The sequence below is a fragment of the Ochotona curzoniae genome, unplaced genomic scaffold, assembly GCF_017591425.1.
Source record: "Ochotona curzoniae isolate NIBS_2020 unplaced genomic scaffold, NIBS_Ocur_1.0 scaffold_4763, whole genome shotgun sequence".
NCBI classification, from domain to species: domain Eukaryota; kingdom Metazoa; phylum Chordata; class Mammalia; order Lagomorpha; family Ochotonidae; genus Ochotona; species Ochotona curzoniae.
Window position 1 is genome coordinate 8854453 of NW_024467123.1, and position 18838 is coordinate 8873290.

The 18838-nt window shown below is 53.3% G+C and overlaps 1 protein-coding gene across 1 annotated transcript in view; it reads right to left on the reverse strand.

Moving 5' to 3' along the window:
- The window catches only part of TSPAN14 (tetraspanin 14), a 51088-nt gene extending 48031 nt beyond the window's left edge, over positions 1 to 3057 (reverse strand). Inside the window, exon 1 of the mRNA XM_040970482.1 lies at positions 2977 to 3057. The gene's annotated coding sequence lies outside the window, so the exon portion shown is untranslated. The remainder of the gene's footprint in view (positions 1 to 2976) is intronic.
- Between the last annotated feature and the right edge of the window lie 15781 nt (positions 3058 to 18838).

Consider the following 18838-nt stretch of genomic DNA (forward strand, 5'->3'; position numbering starts at 1 on the left):
GGCAGCTAGGGTCCTCGCCTTGAATGCACCAGGATCCCATGTGGATGCCGGTTCTGATCCCGGCAGCTCTACTTCCCATCCAGCTCCCTGCTTGTGGCCTGGGAAGGCAGTCGAGGATGACCCAAAGCCTTGGGACCCTGCACCTGCATGAGAGACCCAGAAGAGCTCCAAGTTCCTGGCTTCGGATCAGCACAGATCAGGCCGTTGCGGTCACTTGGGGAGTGAATCATCAGATGGAGGATCTTCCTCTCTGTCTCTCCTCCTCTCTCTCTCTCTATATATATATGACTTGCAATAAAAATAAATAAATCTTTAAAAAAAAAATCACCTCTGAACGGACAGCATTGCTTAAATTAGAAATGAGGAAATCTGGCTTGTTACGAGACCTCAAGCAAGTCTGTAATCTCTATGGACTGCAAGATCTTCCTGAAAAATGGAATAGGTAACCCAGTTAAGGCAAGTAACGTTTCTCCCACAGTGCTTGGTGTTCCATTTCAATAAGACCATTATCGCCATTGTTATTAAACCTTTCAGATAACTGCCATGAACTTGTCTATAACCCTGTCTACCTTTTTTTGAAGGTGTATTTACTTATTTGAAACATAAGGAACAGAGAGGTCATGACAGGTATCTCATATCTGCTGGTTCACTTCCCCAGTGGCTGCATCAGCCAGGGCTGGGCCGGATTGAAGCCAGGAACCCAGAAAGGCCTTCCAGGTCTCCCATGTGGGTAGCAGGGCCCAAGCCAACAGCACCCACTTCCTTCCTAGGTCATTAGCCAAAAGCTACGTGGTTAAGACTTGAACTGATACTCTGACATGGAATGCCACACACCGCAAGCAGCAGCTTAACCTACTGCACCACAATGCCAGACCCTTTACAACATTTCTTCCTAGGACTGGCACAATGGCATTGCATGGACACTACCAAAACAAGGCCAAACCCCTCGGTGGAACAAAGTGACACCTCGGGAAATGGCTGCAGAACCCAGGGCTCCCCTGCTCCCTGGCCTACTGGGAAGGTCACTTCACATGCCACAACCTTCAGGGCAGCCTCTCCCTTCCCAAACCAGGGAAGGAAGGAGCCCTCCTGGAGACTAGCACAGATGCCTGCTGGGAAAGGGGTTGGGCAGCCAACCCGGTCCGTAGACCCCTGCCCTCCAAGCTCTTACTTCTTGGAAACAGCCCTGGAAGCCCCAGAGGCTGGCACTCCAGCACATCTACAGGATACTGCTGGAGCAAGTGCAGATCAATAAACACTGGTACACACCTACAACATGTCTAGACTGCGCTCTAAGACCACACAAGTTTACAGTCAGGCAGACAGTCCCGAGCTCTAGAACAGGGCTTGCTACAACGCCACGCAACACCCCTCTCCCCACCCAGGCTCTCAGTTCTACGTTGTTTGTTAGATGAGCTGAAGATCACATTAGGTGACCCAAGCAGGGTCACACCTTCAGGGCTGTGGGGACTCATCTACACACAGAGTTTTCCATTGTGCAACAAAGGATGACACAAGTGAGAGGGAAGGAGAAAAATCTACCATCCCCCTGGCCTGGTCAGCGAGCGTTGAGAAATCCTCCAGTGGTCAAAACCTGGGGAGGGTTCAGAGAAGGCAACTGAGGCCTCAGTGGCTGAGTGGGAGTCATTTTGAGAGTGCCTGCCACGCTGGAAAGAAAGGGGCTCCCACCAACCACCGAGCTGGCTGAATGGCCAGGGATGCCGCAGGTTTCCCTAAACAAATAGGGCAGGAGCAGGCACTTATTCCTATGCAGCAGGCCAAGGAGGAAAAGGGCTGGCAGGGTGCTGACCCACTCCCACCAGCCTCACAAAGACAGAACAGAACCCTGCAGAGCGCAGCACGCACCTGCGGAGACCCCAGTACCAGGCCGGCACTCAGCGCGTCCAGGACCCGGCTCAGCCACGCTCAGGCGGGTATCGCCTGTCCAGCCCCGGGACGGACGCGCTCCCCGCCCCTACTCCAGAAGTACCCACAGCTTTTTTTTTTTTTTTTTTTTTTTTGCGGGAAGCCAACTTCAAGTCCCGGAAACATGTGTCCGGGAGCCCCTCATCTAACTGCTCCATATTCCTTCACTCACCCCGGGGCACACACTCCTCTGGAGTCCAGCGGCAGTAGCACTGGATGAGCCACAACCTCTCAGAAAAACTAAACCCCCCCATCTCCTAGATGACCAGATCAGGGGGTCTGGTTTGGCTCCCAAACCCCAAGCCTCACATTCCGCACCCAGAAAGGTGCGGTCGCCACGCACTCACGCCCGTGCGGGGCAGGGCCGGGACTGGGACCGGGACCGGGGTCGGGGTGAGGAGGAAGACCCTCCCGGGTCTCAGCGAGCTCCACGGGGGCCACGGGGGCCACGGGGCCCGGGACCCAGCCGGAAGGAGCGCCAGCCCCGGGCTGGCCGCTGGGGACCACGGAGCGGCCACGGCCCAGCCGCTCCCGCCCCGCCCGGCGCCCGGCTTGGGTTCCACGGGGTCCGGCCGCGGCCTCCCGCTCGTCGTCGCGGGCGATCCGAGCAGACAAAGCCGCGCGCGACGCCCCGCAGGCCGCCCACCACACACACACACACACACACACACACACACACACACACACACACACACACACACACACACACACACACACACACACACACACACACACACACACACACACACACACACACACACACACACACACACACACACACACACACACACACACACACACACACACACACACACACACACACACACACACACACACACACACACACACACACACACACACACACACACACACACACACACACACCACACACACAGACCCCGAGCCGGCACGGGAGGGGCGGCTGAGGGACAGCGCAGAGAGCCCGAGCGGAATCCTCGTGCCCGGGGGACGCTCGAAGGGGCGGCCTCAGACAATGGGGGCAAAGGGGACAGGCCCACCGCTCCCGCGGTGATCCCGCGCCCGACTCACCCGGCGGCGGCGGCTCGGCACGACGCGGCCCGGCTCGGCCGAGGAAGTTAGAGCAAGTTCGGCAGCGCGGGCGGGAGGGCGCGACTCGGGCCGGCCGAGCGGCGGGGCGGGGGAGGGGCGGGGCCGGGGGCGCGCGGCTGGCGGCGGCCGAGGGCGGAGCTCGGCTTCCCTGCACCGCCCTGCACGGCCCCGCCCCGGGCCCCGCCCCCGCCGGCAGGCCCCGCCCCGCTCGCCCCGCCCCGGGCCCGCCCCAAACCCGTCCCCTCCTGCTGGCTCCTCCCACGTCCCTTCCCGACCCCGCCCCCGCGGGCGGGCTCCTCCCCGTAGTCCCGCCCCAGGCTCTACCCCTCCAGCTGGCTCCTCCCACGTCCCATCCCGACCCCGCCCCCGCTCCTCCCCAGGCCCCGCCCCGCATGCTAGCCCCTCCCCCAGGCCTCTCTGGCTCCGCCTCTTCTCTGGCCCCGCCTCCCGGCCGGTGCTGCCCCCCTGGGTGGAAGTTGGGGGTCGCACGTCCTGACCCTTTGCTTGGCTGTGAGGGGAGACCCAGGCCCTGTTCCTCCGCCCCGTTGGGCCTAGGGGTCCAGGCCTGGGTGGAGACGGCGCGCCGCGGACGCTGCTCGCCCCTGACCCGACCAAAGCCCGAGAGAAGCACGGACGGCGGGAGGAGGCCACGTGTGGCGGGTCCACCACGGAGTGACCGGGTGGCAATGGGCAAAGGGCGAGGAAGATGGCTGTGAGGAAGGCAGAAGACACTGCTGTCCGCCTCGGAGGCTGAGGCTGTGCAGAAGGGAGTGGTGCGCCAAGATTTTTCGTTTCTTTGCAGAACGAGTGGCGAGAGCAGCCTCGGTGCTGCTAAAAATACCAGGCTTTCTTTGGATCGCCTGCTGAGATTTGTTCCCCGTCTTTGCGCGCGGGGGACATGGCTGGGCGGATGCTTGGACTAGTGGGCAGGGTGAAGGGACACGCTTGGGTGGGAGACCCTCTCTACCCTGCTCCCTGGTTCCGAGCTAGTCTCAGCCTGTCCCGTCTGTAAAACTAAGTGTGGTGTTTCTGAACTGTAACGGAGTATTGAAATGCAGGCGATTTAAGCTATTCCCAGTTTTAAGGATTTTTTTTTTTTAATTATTTTGAAAGGCAGAGTTACAAAGTTGGGGTTGGGACAAACAGAGATGGCTGCCTGCTGGTTCACTCCCCAGCTGGCTGCAGTGAGCCGTGCTGGGCCAAGCCCAAGCTGGGAACCAGCAGCAGCTCCTCCCAGGTGCATGAGCAGGGAACAGCATGGGGAATGCAGTCACTGGGATTTGAACTGGCGCACTGTAGACCCGCTATGCTGCAGCACTGCTCCCCACCCCCATTCCCAGTTTTCTTGCTTGTTATACTGAGAGATGCTGCCCACCCCGGTTCCCATGCTGGGGGTGGAGCAGAGGGGGTAAGGCTGGAAATAACACAGCTGAAGCCTCTTGCTCCCTGCAGCTTGCTAGAGGAAGAAAAGACGGTAATTGCCAAGTTGAATGAGATAATAAGAGGGGAACTACAGGCTGGGATGCAGAACAAGGGCTACTCTGGGTGATGTTGACGTGGAAGGCACAGGAAGCCAGAGTCGGCCTGAGAGGTGGTGGGGAGCTGACAGGCACATGCCATTTGATAACACCAGGTGCCAAAGGCCGCAGAAGGGTGAGCGCTGCAGCCTGAAAGTCAGTGCACCTGTTTACAGCATCAGGCAGGCATCTCACCTGGGAGGCTGGGGGCCGGGGCACCTTGTATATAGCCGCTCTCCCTTTGGACCTCTTAAAACAAACCATGTGCCGCATCTCCCCTGGGTGCTGTGGCCTAGTGGCTAAAATCCTCGCCTTGAACATGCTGGGATCCTCTATGGGTGCAGATTCTAATCCCAGCAGCACCGCCCTCCCTGCTTGTGGCCTGGGAAAGCAGTCTAAGATAAGCCATGGGACCTTGCACCTGCATGGGAGACCTGAAAGAGGCTCCTGGCTTCAGATCAGCTCAGCTCCGGCCGTTGCTGTGGCTTGAGGAGTGAACCATCAGATGGAAGATCTTCCTCTCTGTCTCTCCATGGCATAATCTCTTAAGCCTCCACCCTGGGTCCAACATCCAATATGGTTGGAATCGAGCTGCTCTATTTCTAATCCAGTTCCCAGCTTATGGCCTGGGAAAGCAGTGAAGGATGGTCCAGGTGCTTGGGCTGGTGCGTGCATGTGGGAGATCCAGAAGAAGCTGCTGGGGCTCCCAGCTTTGGACCAGTCCAGCTCCGGCTGTTGCCACCATTTGGAGAGTGAGCCAGCGGAGAAAGAATCTCTTCTGTCCCTATAGCTCTGCCTTTCAAAGTAAAAATAAATCTTAAAAATTGTTTCTGCATGGCAAGGACCTAGAATAAAAATTGAGTCCCAGTTCAGGGATATCCCCGCTTCGGAGTATCCATGCTAGGAACGGGGCCCCAGATGGGATGTGGGGGAGGGAAGGGCCTGTTGGCTGAATCAAAGAATGGAGACATTTTTGTTAAACCGTTGAAGGGGTTAGGCAGAAGGTTGTCATGTTCTGATTTCCTGTTCTATGAAGCAAAAAAATTGCTGACAGGTAAACTGTAACAGCAGGGAACTAATTCGTCTGTTGACAGAGTCCAGGCCAAAGACGGTGGTGGTTTGAACCTAAGTGGTGGCCTTGCCGAGTAATGTGAGGGGAGCTATTTTAGACTTGACGTGGAACTTGATAGGGCACATTGGTAGGATGTCCCCGAGGGGAGGAAGTGGAGGAGAAACCTACCATGGCTTTCAGGCGTCTAGCTGAGCTAAGTGGGTGTGCTTTCCAGTGCCTCTCCTTGGGTGGGATAGCCGGGAGAAATAGGGACCACTTCTTCAATCTTGTTGCAGGCACAGTGAGGGTTGTTTTTGTTTGTTTGTTTGTTTGTTTGGAGATTTATTTATTCAAAATGAAGAGAGAGGAGACAGAGATTTTATATTCATTGGCTCATTCCCCAAATGGCTGTCATAGCCGTGGTAGGGCACGCTGAAGACAGGAGCTTCTTCCAGGCCTCCTACATGAATGCAGCGGCCCAACACAGGCACATTAACTGGGAGCTGGCTCTAAAGTGAAGCAGCCAGGATTCAAATCAGAATACATATAGGATGCTGGCGTTGTGGGTAGCAGCTTAACCTGTTGTGCCACAACAGCAATCTCCCTCCCCTACCCCCAGGCTGAAGTTTGGAATAGCTGTGAGAGATTTAGCCACTAGGAGGATTATGGTTTGAACTGGATTTGGGGGCCTAGTGCAATAGCCTAGTAGCTAATCCTCACCTTGAACACCTAGGATCTCGTATGGGTGCAGGATCAGGTCCCAGATGCTCCACTTTCCATCCCACTCCCTGCTTATGGCCTGGAAGGCGGTGGAGGATGGCCCAAAGGCTTGGGATACCTGGAGGAGGATCCTGGCTTTGGATTGGCTCAGCTCCAGCTGTTGCAACCACTTGGGGAATGAACCAGCGGATGGAAGATCTCTCTGTCTATCCTCTCTATAAATCTGCCCTTTCAGTAAAAATAATAAATCTTTAAAGAAAACGACTGGATAGTTCTCCTTGCTACAAGTATGATGTTCATATGTAACTGCTGTGAGGACGGATGAAAGCAAAGGGTCAGGAAATCGCCTGCATCTTCCTCTGCTTCTCTTGTTTCTTGCCGTGCCTGGGCCCCCGGTGTAACTTGGCTTGTCAGTTTTCTAACTTGAAGAGTCCGGCAGTAAAATTGCAAAAGGGGGCCTACTCCGTGGGTCTGGGGTCGATCCTGGCCCAGGAGGTTCGGTGCATGCGAGGTACCGTCTCCCCCGAACACCCGTGGGAGATGATGCTTTACTTCTGCAGTCCTGAGGAGGCTGAAAAGGCAGAGCAGGCTGCGCCCGGGGAGGAGTTCCCGGTGAATGGACTGCCCCCACCCCCACCCCACCCCCGCTCTCGAGTTAATGCTTACCCAGCCCTAGGGTTGCAGGCTGATCTGAGGGCATTCAGGTGCCCTCTGTGCCCATCCAGCAGTTCCCCACTGAAGACTGGTCAGCAGCACCATGGCTCAAGCCACCGAATAGAAAGGAATGACCCTTGAGTGGTCTTTTTTTTTAAAGATTGATTTATTTTTATTAGAAAGGCAGATATACAGAGAGGAGAAACAGAGAGGAAGATCTTCCGTCTGATGATTCACTCCCCAAGCGGCCGCAACAGCTGGAGCTGAGCCAATCTGAAGCCAGGAGCCAGCAGCTTCTCCCAGGTCTCCCATATGGTTGCAGGGTTCCAAGGCTTTGGGCTGTCCTCGACTGCTTTCCCAGGCCACAAGCAGGGAGCTGGATGGGAAGTGGAGCTGCCGGGATCAGAACCGGCGCCCACATGGGATCCTGGCGCATTCAAAGCGAGGACTTTAGCCACTAGGCCACAGCGCCAGGCCCCATTGAGTGGTCTTAAGCTGATCTGCGGTCTCTGAAGCCGACTTGGAGTGAGGATGATGGAAAATAAACACCAGTTTCTAAAGAGGAAAAAAATTGCACCCAGCGCAATAACCTAGTGGCTAAAGTCCTCGCCTTACATGCACCAGGGGCCCATACGGGAGCTAGTTCATGTCCCAGCTGCTCCACTTCCCATCTAGCTCCCTGCTTGTGGCCTGGGAAAGTAGTTGAGGATGGCCCAAAACCTTGGGGCCCTGCACCCACGTGGGAGACCCAGAAGAAGCTCCTGGCTCCTGGCTTTGGTTCACTTCAGCTCTGGTCATTGCAGCCACTTGGGGAGTGAACCAGCAGATAATAAAAAAAAAATCTTTCTCTTTGTCTTTCCTCTCTGTATATCTGCCTTTCCAATAAAATGAAATAAAATAAAAATATGAACTGGATTTGGCTCCCCAGTCTCATGCAAATGCTTAGCCCCCAAAGTCTTCTGTTGATACTTAATGGGTTAATGTTATGGATTAATGGTGATTGATCTTATTATATGGCCTAATGGACAGCTTTTGGGTCATGGGCAACTTTCCCTTGCCCGTGGTTGTTAGCTCATACCAGAAGGTTGGCTATTGAAGGCAGCTTTAGCCTCCTTTTCCTCTGTCTAACCTGGCAACCCGTGTCAGCACTTCCCCACTCACACTCCCCTGAGCCCGCTTGCTTAGATACCACCCCACAAGGACCACCCAAGGGCACAGTAAACCTCCAAACCGTAAGACAAGTTAAACTTTCTTACCCCCTAAGTTGTTTTCTTGGGTGTTTTAGTTAAAGCAGCCAAAAGCTGAGTTATTTGTTTATTTATTTATAAATTTTGTTTTTGATTATGTTTACACAGTTGATTCGGGTGGGAAGGGTCAAGGACTAGGGGAAAGCAGATGAGACCACTATTTCCACACCTTCCCTATCTTCTTCCTATCTGGGAAGACAAGGGGAAAAGCCACACCCAGCCCCCCAACCTCCTCGGTTCCCAGGGATGGGGAACGGGCACCCGAGGTCATCCCAGGTTCTCCGATGTGGAAATGCTGCAAGGGTTTTCTGTTCAAGTGCTTTCAGTAGTTGTGAAATGCTGTCGAGCTCACTGACCCGAGGATGAGGAAATCCTTCCAATGTCTCCATTTGCCCAGAAATTCAATGTCTAGCTTCACTGGGGTTGACCAATTTGTTCTGCCCTCCTTCCTCTGCAGAGGTTCTCCACAGACTCCAATGGACTTCCCAGTCCTCCACGTGGGTCTGTGTGTGCTGTCCAGTGCATCATCTGCAGTAACTGAGGCGGCCCCGTCCGGCCACATGCACTCCACAGTCAGATCCCAGGTCCTGCCACTCTCCCCATGGTTGCAGTTCTGGCTCTGGTGATTCAGTTGGGGGACCCTCAAAGAAATGTCCTCTGAGGTGGTCCCACACCTGACTTCTGTGTGCACCTGCCAGTACTGGGTCCAGCTCTTTCACCCATGTCAGTCTACATACATACTGATAGTTACAATTCCTAGGTCGGCTCTATCTGCAGCCCTGTCTCTTACACAAACCAGTAAGTGCTACAGCCCGGCCCACCACACACTCAGCCCCCACTTACACCATAGGAAGCTGCAGCCTAGTCAGAGTGACCCCCAATAATCCCCTGTGAGCCGGCCTTCAGCCCTGGTTCCTGTGCCTGTCAGCATGTGCAGTGAACTGGTCTGGTCTGTCCCACATCCTATTCAACCAACTTATATAATGACTTATATAAGGAGCCCTAGAAGAGAGCTCTGAGGGGTCCGCATTGTGGTATAGTGTGTTAAGCCACCGATTGCGATGCTATCCAATATCACAGCACCGGTTTGAATCCCGGCAGAATGGCCCCAACTCATAAGAGGGTTGAGTTTCAATCCGTAATTTACAGGCCAGCCCCTAACACTGTAATTGCCGAGAACATGGATGAATTATAGTGTAGACTACAAGTCTGGAGTACGGATGACGGGAGCAAAGCACTGCATAGAAGGGAGAGAAAAACAAGAGCTGTGGGTTTCCTTTCTTCCTACGCCTGGAACTGCTCAAAATAAAGTTTCAAAAGGCAGAGTTGGGCCTCTGTTTTGTGCTGCTCCGTCCTGATCCTAGGGCTGTGCTCCACATCACCTGTGTGTGGACAGGCAGGACCTGCAATGAAAGAAGGATTTGGAGTTTGAACTCTGCCAACTTACAAATGTGTCATCTCCAGCAAATCAATTTATTTGTCTGAGGCCTGCTGGTCTTACCTATGAGGTCCCGGTACTAACAAACCCCACGTTACCTCAAAAAGGGCAAGTATTAGGTTTTAAACGCATCTGAAGTTCTTATGGTTCTTACGTTGTTACGCACAGCTAATTCCCGCAGTCAAGTCCTCTTTTCACGATTAGTTTACTGCAAGCCAAAATCGCAGACACGATGAGATATCAGGAGGTCTTTTATTCCAATGGGGTAGGAGTGCCAGGGGGTGGGGGTGGAACAGGAAGAGCTGTGTCTCCTGTGGCAGTATGGGGGATGCCAGGGCAAGGGAAAGGGGCAGGATGGATGGGACAGGGGAGAGCCAGGAGAAGGGAAGGGAAGAGAGAGGGGGGAGGAGAAGGGAGGGGCTGTGTGCCAGCCCTGGGGACGGGTGACTGGTATTATCTGAGCCACAGGTAGGTGGGTGGAGTCTAGGGGAGGGGCCGCGAGAGATTGGGGAGCGGGATTCTAAGGCGAGGCGCCAGGTTACATCTGACTGGTGGATAACTGGAACGCTAGAATTTCACAAGCTGTGGGAACGGGGAAGCAGGAAGGGGTCCCAGTAGGTGCTTGGGGGAGGTGGGTGGCTCAGAGGGCTAATCCTTTGCCTGTTAGCACCATTATTCCATAAGAGCACCAATTCATGTCCCGATTCATGTCCAGGCTGTTCTACTTCCCACCCCGCTCCTTGCTTATGGCCTGGGAGAACAGCAGAGGATGGTCCAAGTCCTTGGACTCTTGTACCCACGTTGGAGACCTGGAGGATGCTCCTGTCTGCAGATCAGATAAGCTCCAGCCGTTAGGAGTGAAGCAGCAGATGCAAGGGCTCTCTTTCTGCCTTCCCAGGCCCATTAGCAGGGAGCTGGATCAGAAATGAAGCAGTCAGGGCTTGAAACAGCAGTCCTACAGAATGCCAGCACCACAGGCAGCAGCATGAACGCCTGTGCCACTACACTGACGTCAAACAAATCAATGTTCTAAAGCCTGTCTTGTGATCTTATAGCGTGGTTCAAATGAAAACGACTTGTAAGATTCTGAAAACCACGGGGCAAGTTGTAGAGACCTCACGGAGGAACAAAGTCTCACTAGAATGAGAAGCCAGCTTTGTTGGTGAGAGAACACCGCTAGAACTTAGGCGCATGGAGAGGAGATTACTGGAAGGACACTCAAGTCACAGAATCGAAAGAAGAACTTGAAACCAGAGAGATTCTGGAAGCAGGGTTCATCCTGGGGGCTTCCCAGCATGGAGCTCCTCCCTCTGTCTCTAGGCTCTCAAAGTTTGGCAACTCAGGGATGCGACTGTGAGTAACTACAGCCTAGGTCTGTGTGAACAGGTTCCTAAGTCAAGACTCTAGTTCCTCTGGCCCTGGTCATACTCCTGGACTGAGCATTCTGCTGAGCGAGATGGGATGCCGGTATTGGGTGAGTCACATACCCACCTCTTGTCGGAATGGAGCTGTCTGAATTGAGTGGTACATCTGGCCCTACAAGATTCTAATCACTGGACCTCTGAGGTCTTTTGTGTGTCTCCAATAGATAACATCTTAATGACCTGGAAGGTTTTTCCTTTTCGCCCAGGAACTCAAGGCTTGGAGCAGAAAGTAGCTACCCTCACCTGCATGTAGCCAGCCAACTGATGTAAGCAAGGTCATGAGCATTATAAACCAGCCAGGAACCTAGACAAGCTCAGAAAGCATACTTTCCAGCTCCAGGTTGAATCTGTAAGAGCCTTTACCCATCTCCCCCTCGGGGAGCCCAGGAAATAAGCAAGAGCGGCACCTTGCTCTATCCTTTGCAGTAAGCACCTCCTTCTTTCCACCACCCCAGTAATGGTGATTGGCTTTCTGTGCCTTGGATGGGAGGACCCAGTTTGGGCTGGGGTTGATCTATCCTAAAAGGGTGGTGGGTATGGAAGCTCCGACAAAGACAGGTGATAACAAGGCTCAAGAATGTCACATCTTGGCTGTAAGGAGTCAGATGAGTTCATAGATAATTAGGGTCCCTGTCCCTGGTGAAATTTGCCTTCAAAATGACAACAGCTTGCTTGCCCCCTCATTTTTCCCCTGGCGGAAAGACTCCTGGTTTTATCATAAGACTAGCAACTGGGCGGTTAGGTGGAGCCCCTATTGGAACCGGGAAGTCCCTGGGAAGGAATGCAAAGGGCCTCCCCAACAACTATCTGACAAGATCAAAGTGTCAACCCCCCAGCTCTTTGAATTTTTATCTTGAGGAGGCCTGGAGACAATGCCTGAGGTTTCAGCTTATCAGGAAAATGGGCGGAGGTGGCTCATTACACAGGCTGATGGCTTTTTGTTTTGAGTAAGCTCCACAGGCTCTGGAATATGGCCTGTGGCTGTTAGCTCATGTTCTAATTTCTTTTCTCCCTCTCAAAATTGTACTTAAAATACCCCACTTTCACTTGTTTCTCGGATCTTTCTCTTTTGAAAATCCCCAACCGGGTGCCATGGCAAGAGGTTTTTCTATCTTCAATAAATCGTGCTTTGCTCACTGAAATTGTCCGCACAAAAATTCTTCCTTCGTGTGGGACAAGAACGGAGGTCGCTTTTGACTTCGGTGTGGAAATTCCCCGACAACAATGTGAGCGGCTTCGAAGAGCCATGCCTGTGGAGAAGTTGGGTTGAAAGCAGTTGGCAAAGAGCTGATGAATGGCTGCAGGATGAGAGAGGTGAGCTGTGTTGAGAAACAGGGCCCCAAAGGCAAGCCTGGAAGCAAAAGTGGACTTGGGGCAAAGTCTGGGAAAGTCTACCCCTCCAGAAAAACACAAAACTTAAGAAAACACAATTTAAACAGATGGAAAAGGTGGGGAAAGGGGCAGGACGGCACCCAAAATGAGAGTATGGAAAATATTAACCAGCTAAGGATTATTATGCTGTGTTCCTGCACAGCTGGTGTGATGGGGTGGGGCAGGGAGCAGGGGAGGCAATGCAAATAGGACCCCTACTGCGATAAGTGAAGGATTAGGATGCTGCCTGGGGAAGGGAAGCCATGACCGTGGTTCCCTGAAATAAAGGCCATCTAAATTCTTTTCATATATTCGGCTGAGTTACTCTTTCCCTGGTGGTAGGTGAATCTAGCATTTTGGTCAGCGGCAAATTTAACACTTCCATCTGCTGGTTCTCTCCGCACATTGCTGCTATGCTCCCAGCAAGGCCAGTTCAAAGCCATCCGGGTCTCCCACTTGGACGCAGGAGCCCAAGAACTTGGCCATCCTCCACTCTTCTCCCAGGTACAGTAGCAGAGAGCTGGGTTGGAAGTGGAGGTACTAGAACCAGTGTCCATAGGGGATGCTGGCACTGCAGATGCTGACTTAACATGCTATGCTACAGCTCCAGCCCCTTACCTTTATTTCTGTCCATTGGTACTCAGCAGCAGCTGCGGCACGTGCAGGTGCAGAGAGCACCAATAGCAAGATTGATCCAAGTTTGGGGCTTTGCTAGGAGAGTGTGACAGAAAAGCAGTGATACGGAGAGAGGATATTGGAGAGAAAGGACTGGAGGTATTGTTACATCATGAGCCTTGATAGGTAGGAAGAGACTGACAGCTGGAGGGGCATGTAGACTCGCAGAAGGAGGGTGGAGCTGAAGGACCCTGTCATGAATGAAGAAGGCAGGTGTGACAACACCAGGCTGTGGTCAGGTGGAGAGGTGTGTGTCCCTGCGAGTGGGTTGTCAGACCAAGTGAAGCTAGCATCACAGGTGAACAGAGGAAATGAACAAAGTGAGATTTATTGAGTACACCACAAGGAAGTCATGGGCAAGTGAGCCAGGCACGCAGAAGTTGACTATGACCAATACGCTGGCTGTCATCTAAGGGGTAGAGCTGTAGAGGCAGTACCTTTTCAGTTAACATGCTTGTAAGGGACAGTGGGCAGGACAGCCAGATGTTCCCCAGGATAATACAGATGACAACCCAAGAAGCATACTTGTAACTGCAGGATCTCCTCAGTGAGATGAGGATGAGCTTTCTATGGTCCAAGATGATTTCCCAGTTGAGTGAGTGGCTTGCATCTCAGGGCAGAAGTGGAGAGCCTGTATCCCCCCTTATCCGAAGGGACTCCACCAGGTGCCCTGGGGGCCACTGTTTACATGGATGGTAGAGATGAAATAAAGAGGCCAGTGATGGATGGGGTCAGGAGACCAGGGAAGAGAGGCCAGTCTGAGGACAGGTCCGCTCCTCAGTGTCTGCAGGACACGCAGTGCAGCAGCAGCAACAGCGATTTTAATGCCATCATCTTTGGTTGACCTTTCACTCCAAGCTCAGTTTTGAAGTGATGTGGCATTTCTCAAAAAAGAGGCCAAGGAACGCTGGGGAAAGCAGAACAGGAAGGAAATTCACTTTTTGCCATGTCATCTAATGCCTGCTCTATTTGTTACAGAACAAACCTATGTGACTGAAGGATTCTCCCGACTCCCAAAGGCCCCTTTCTTTGGCGTGAGCAGTCCTGCCCTCATGTGCTGTCCCTGGTAGAACAGTTAGGACTAAAATCTGGGATAGAGGAGCAGGTGGTGGTTGAGCCCCTGCCTGTGGCACTGGCATCCCATATTAGAATGCTGGTTTAAGTCCTAGCTACTCCACTTCTGATTCAATATGCTTGGGAAAGCAGCGAAAGATGGCTCAAGTACTTGGCTCCCTAACACCATCCGAGCTACCAGAATGTGGCTCCTGGCTCTTAGATTTAGCTTGACCCAAAAATATTTTTGATAGGCATCCCTGTGTGAGCACATTGTACAGAGGAACACACTTGAATGGTGGAGCCTGAGATGGTGGTGCCAAGCAGTCCCATATCTCTGGCCTTCGTTGTTCCATCCATAAGCTGGAGGCAAGAGAGAATTAAAAGCTGACCAGGAGGTAGCCTTCCAGGACCCCCTCCAGACCAAGTATCTGTAATTACTCCAACTGGGAGAAGATGGTCTTATCCAAGATGCAGCCAGACAAGACACAAAGGTTAGGGACAAGGCCCTATCAATCCCACTGCCTGGGATAAACCCCAACTCTGCCTTTGGCATCTGTGTCCACTCAGAGTGGAAACATGTTCCCTTCTACTCGGGAAACCAGGGCATCTGAAGATGGCAAAGCCACATGGCAGTGTAGAATGTCAGGCTGGAATTAACTCGTGTGATGTGACCTTCACAAAGTGCTGACTTAGTAAACCAAGTGTGGGAAGGAGACTCAGAGGGAGGCACGAGGCCTGTTGGATAACCAGGGATATCATCTTTTACACGCACACACAAGGGTCTGCTAACATCCTGGGACCTCACGGCTTGGACTCAGTAAGAAAAAGCCCCATACGTTCCTCCCAATCCCCAGGAAGTCGGGGAGAGAGACACACCCTGAAGAGCACAGGTGCGTGCTGCAGCCATTACAGGTGCCTGGCTCGTCCAAGAGTCCTGGGAGGAGGTTTTAGCTGGTCCCTCGGGAGACTAATTGCATGCAAACACTGCCACCTAGCGGCAACCTGCTGAAGGTGTTGCGCCTATTAAGTGAGTGTGTGTGCGTGAGTGTGCACTGTGTATGGTGTGTGGTGTGTATGGTGGTGTGTGTGTGTGTGTAAGCGCACAGAGATACTGGGGGGAGAGGAAGGCTCATCAGTCATATCTGGCGTGTTCTGAAGCACTTGCTCTCCGAGTCTCCCTTGTCCCACTCAGAACTACAGGTGGTGCACCTGCTGCTCCCCCTGTCTCTTGCTCCTCACCCCTGAATGTATTGCAGCCCAGTCTCGTATCTGGATCACCCCTTGCCCTCACATCCCATCCCCTGGCCCTGGTCCATCTCCACCCGCTCTCTATGGTCTTGACCATACCTGCATCTTTTGATAACCTTTGAAGCCTTGGCCACAGGGTTTTTACCAACCAAACTTGAACCAGAATTGATCTCTCTCCGGGAAGTGCAGCTGCCCTCCTCCGCCTACAGTGAAAACCTGATCCAATCAGACCCTTAGAGTTGAGTCTGATGGGGGATAGCTAGCTAGGCACACTGACCTGGAGATGCCACCCTCACCATCTCCTTCCTGGTATGTCTCCTTCACCTGGGACCTTGGGGGGAGGTGCCCTGTGAATAGCCATTCCTCATAATACAGGAGGGCACCTGGGAGGGTCCCTTCTCTCTGCAGACCGGGCCTAGAGGAAGTGGTTTCTTTCTACATCCTCTTCCCCTACCCCACTAATCTTCCTCCTGCCCCATACCACTCCTCACCTCTGCCCACATGCGTTTGCTCTCTTAGCTCTTGAATATACTTTCTTTCCTTACACACTGCATACGTGCCTGTCTTTGGAACGTTTCTCCAGATAGAAAGCAAGAATCTGCTACTGAAATTCAATACCCCTTCAAGTCCATGGATTTCTCCCTGTGTTCTGCAGAAGCAGACCCACGCCTGGTCTTTGCAGAGAGGAGGATCTCCTGTCCACTGATTCATGCCCCAAGTGGCTGTGTGCTTGGCCTCTGCACCTGCCATCACTTTGGCATCACTTTTCTGCCTATTCTCTTAGCTTCGGTAAGGCTAGGGAAGAAGAAAACTCCCTGGAGCCTCCCTCAGCCGGGCCCTTAGGAGGGCAGCCCTGAAGGGGTCAGGTTCCAGTACTGTGCCTGGGACACACCCTCCCCACTTGCACCCCAGCCACAGTGCCAGCCTCTGGCCCACTTTACCTCAAGACTCCTACTAGGCGCTTCTACCACTTACTTTCTTTTTTTTTTTTTTTAAAGATTTATTTTTATGATTATTTTTTTATTGGAAAGGCGGATATACAGAGAGGAGAGGCAGAGAGGAAGATCTTCCATCCGATGATTCACTCCCCACTTGAGCGCAACGGCCGATGCTATGCCGATCCGAAGCCAGGAGCCTCTTCCGGGTCTCCCACGCCGGTGCAGGGTCCCAAAGCTTTGGGCCGCCTCGACTGCTTTCCCGGGTCACAGGCAGGGAGCTGGAAGGGAAGCGGGGCTGCCGGGATAGAACCGGCGCCCATATGGGATCCCGGGCGTGCAAGGCGAGGACCTTAACCACTTGCGCCACCGCGCTGGGCCCCATCTACCACTTACTTTTTAGTGAGTCTGATTTCTGCCCGTGGCACTGTCTAAAAGGCACAAACTTGCACTGGTCAGCCACCACCGTTTGCATTCCTTCTCAAGTAGAACTTTTATGTGGCTCTTGCAGGTCCCGGTTCAACCATGAGTCTGCCACGAGTTCAGGGCCCACTTGTGCTGGAAGAGGGAGTGATGTGAACGAACTGCAGAGCGCCCTATGGGTGATGCGTGGCATGGCCAATTCCCGGAGGTCTCCAGGAGAGGGCAGTGGTGAGCAATAGGAAAACTGGCTTGCTGATTGCAAATTACAGAAGCCTGGATTTGCTTTCTGTAACTGCTGTTAGTCTGTGGACACAGATCCAGTTCTGTAATAGCATCCATTTTTAAGGATCTTTGGAACAGTGATGAGAATCTGATGTCACTAGAATGGAGAGAGTGTTTAAATGTTCAGGAGGAAATCTATTTGGGTAAAATTGTGAAAATCTAGTTCATGAATTGGGACAGCATATGTGAATGTTTAGAGAAATGTTGATTGTTTGCGTTTTCCTTCCCTGCACATTAGACAAAGCAGGGAATACAATTTGTTCCTCTGCATAGCTAGAGCCCCTAAGGGACTAAACAGCTGCTGCGGGGAGTCCCCTGGGGTGCTGGAAGCTGGAAGCCATCCTAGGAGGCCGGGCTTGAGTAGTCGGTGCACAAGGATCCAGGGGTGCGAGTGCTGGGTCCCAGAGCTCAGCTGGTAGAAGTGGAAGATACTGCCCAGAGGGACTCACTGTTGTGGTCTTCCAGCTGTCTCTCCCACTGCTCCCTCCCCTCCTCATCCCCTCCCCCCGCGTCTCCCCCAGCCTGCCTCAACTATTTATAGGCCTGAAATTTGCTCAGTAGTTGAGGAAGGCAAGATAGCTGCAGCTAAGGGCAGAGTCAGGCTTCTGCATGATTCCAGGTTTCCAAGGACAAACAGCGCTGCTGGCCTAGTCCCCCGCTCTGCCTGGATCCCTAGGCCCCCATCCCAGCTTCTTCCCAGACAGGCCAACGTCCTTCCTCCTCCTCCCTCTCGTGTAAGCAGCATGGGGCAAGAACCTGGTGGCAGAACTGGCCACCTGCCATGCCTGGCGAGTTAGGAGGGATGTAAGGAAGGCCTGGGGCTGGCTGGGGTTGCTGGCCCAGAACAGCGAGGGCCCCTGGGATGTGTGCTCCTTTGCAGACTCTACCCAGAGGGACTCTCTCCCATCCAATACAGCCGGAGCTGCACCCCATGTCTGTGAGGTCTCTGCAGGGGAAGCCCCAGCTGGGAGGCTCGCCAAACACACCTTGCGTCAGCTGCTGCTGTAAATGTCGAATTGATTACATCCGTGAGGAACAAATGATCAAGGTTCAAAAGGGTATTGAGAAAGGGACTCTTGCTGAAGGCAGACACTGTTGCCGGGGTTTCACGTGTTTTTCCACAGATGGGCTATGGTGGAAGTGGCTGCCTCCCACCCTCAGATACACATCCATTCTATACCACCAGATTTTAAGAGAGTACAAAGGCACCTACGAGAAGGACCACGTTTCTCAGCCACTCTAGCAGGTAAGGACATTGCCATGTTGAGCAAAAGTGAAGTGTGTGCCACTTTCAGGGGAACTAGGCCAGCTTCTCCTGCCCCTCCCTGACCTGAGGACACCTGCTGGAAACCGGAAAGGCTGCAGGGTAAAGCTGAAGTACACCTGGAGCCTGCCAGAGGGGGCTACCACTCCAGCGCTGGGTTATTCATGTCCACACTGTAACGTCAGCAAGAAAATAAGCATTTCTCTGTTTTTTCAAAAAAGACTTATTTATTTGAAAGGCTGAACTAGGGACACACATGTATGGTTATACACAGGCAGAGAGAAAAAGATCCTCTGCACACTCCCCCAGTGGCTCCAACGCTAGGACTGGGTCAGACTGAAACCAGGAGCTTGGAACCCCCTTTGGGTCTCCCACTGGGGTGCAGGAATGCAAGCACTTGGGTCACCCCCTTCTGCATTCCCAGGCACACTGGTGCTCGGCTTCACCTGCTGTGCCATACTGCTGGCCCTGTACACATCTCTCTTCCTACACCCTAATACAGACACACCTACACTAGAAACTCAGTACGCTGGGTT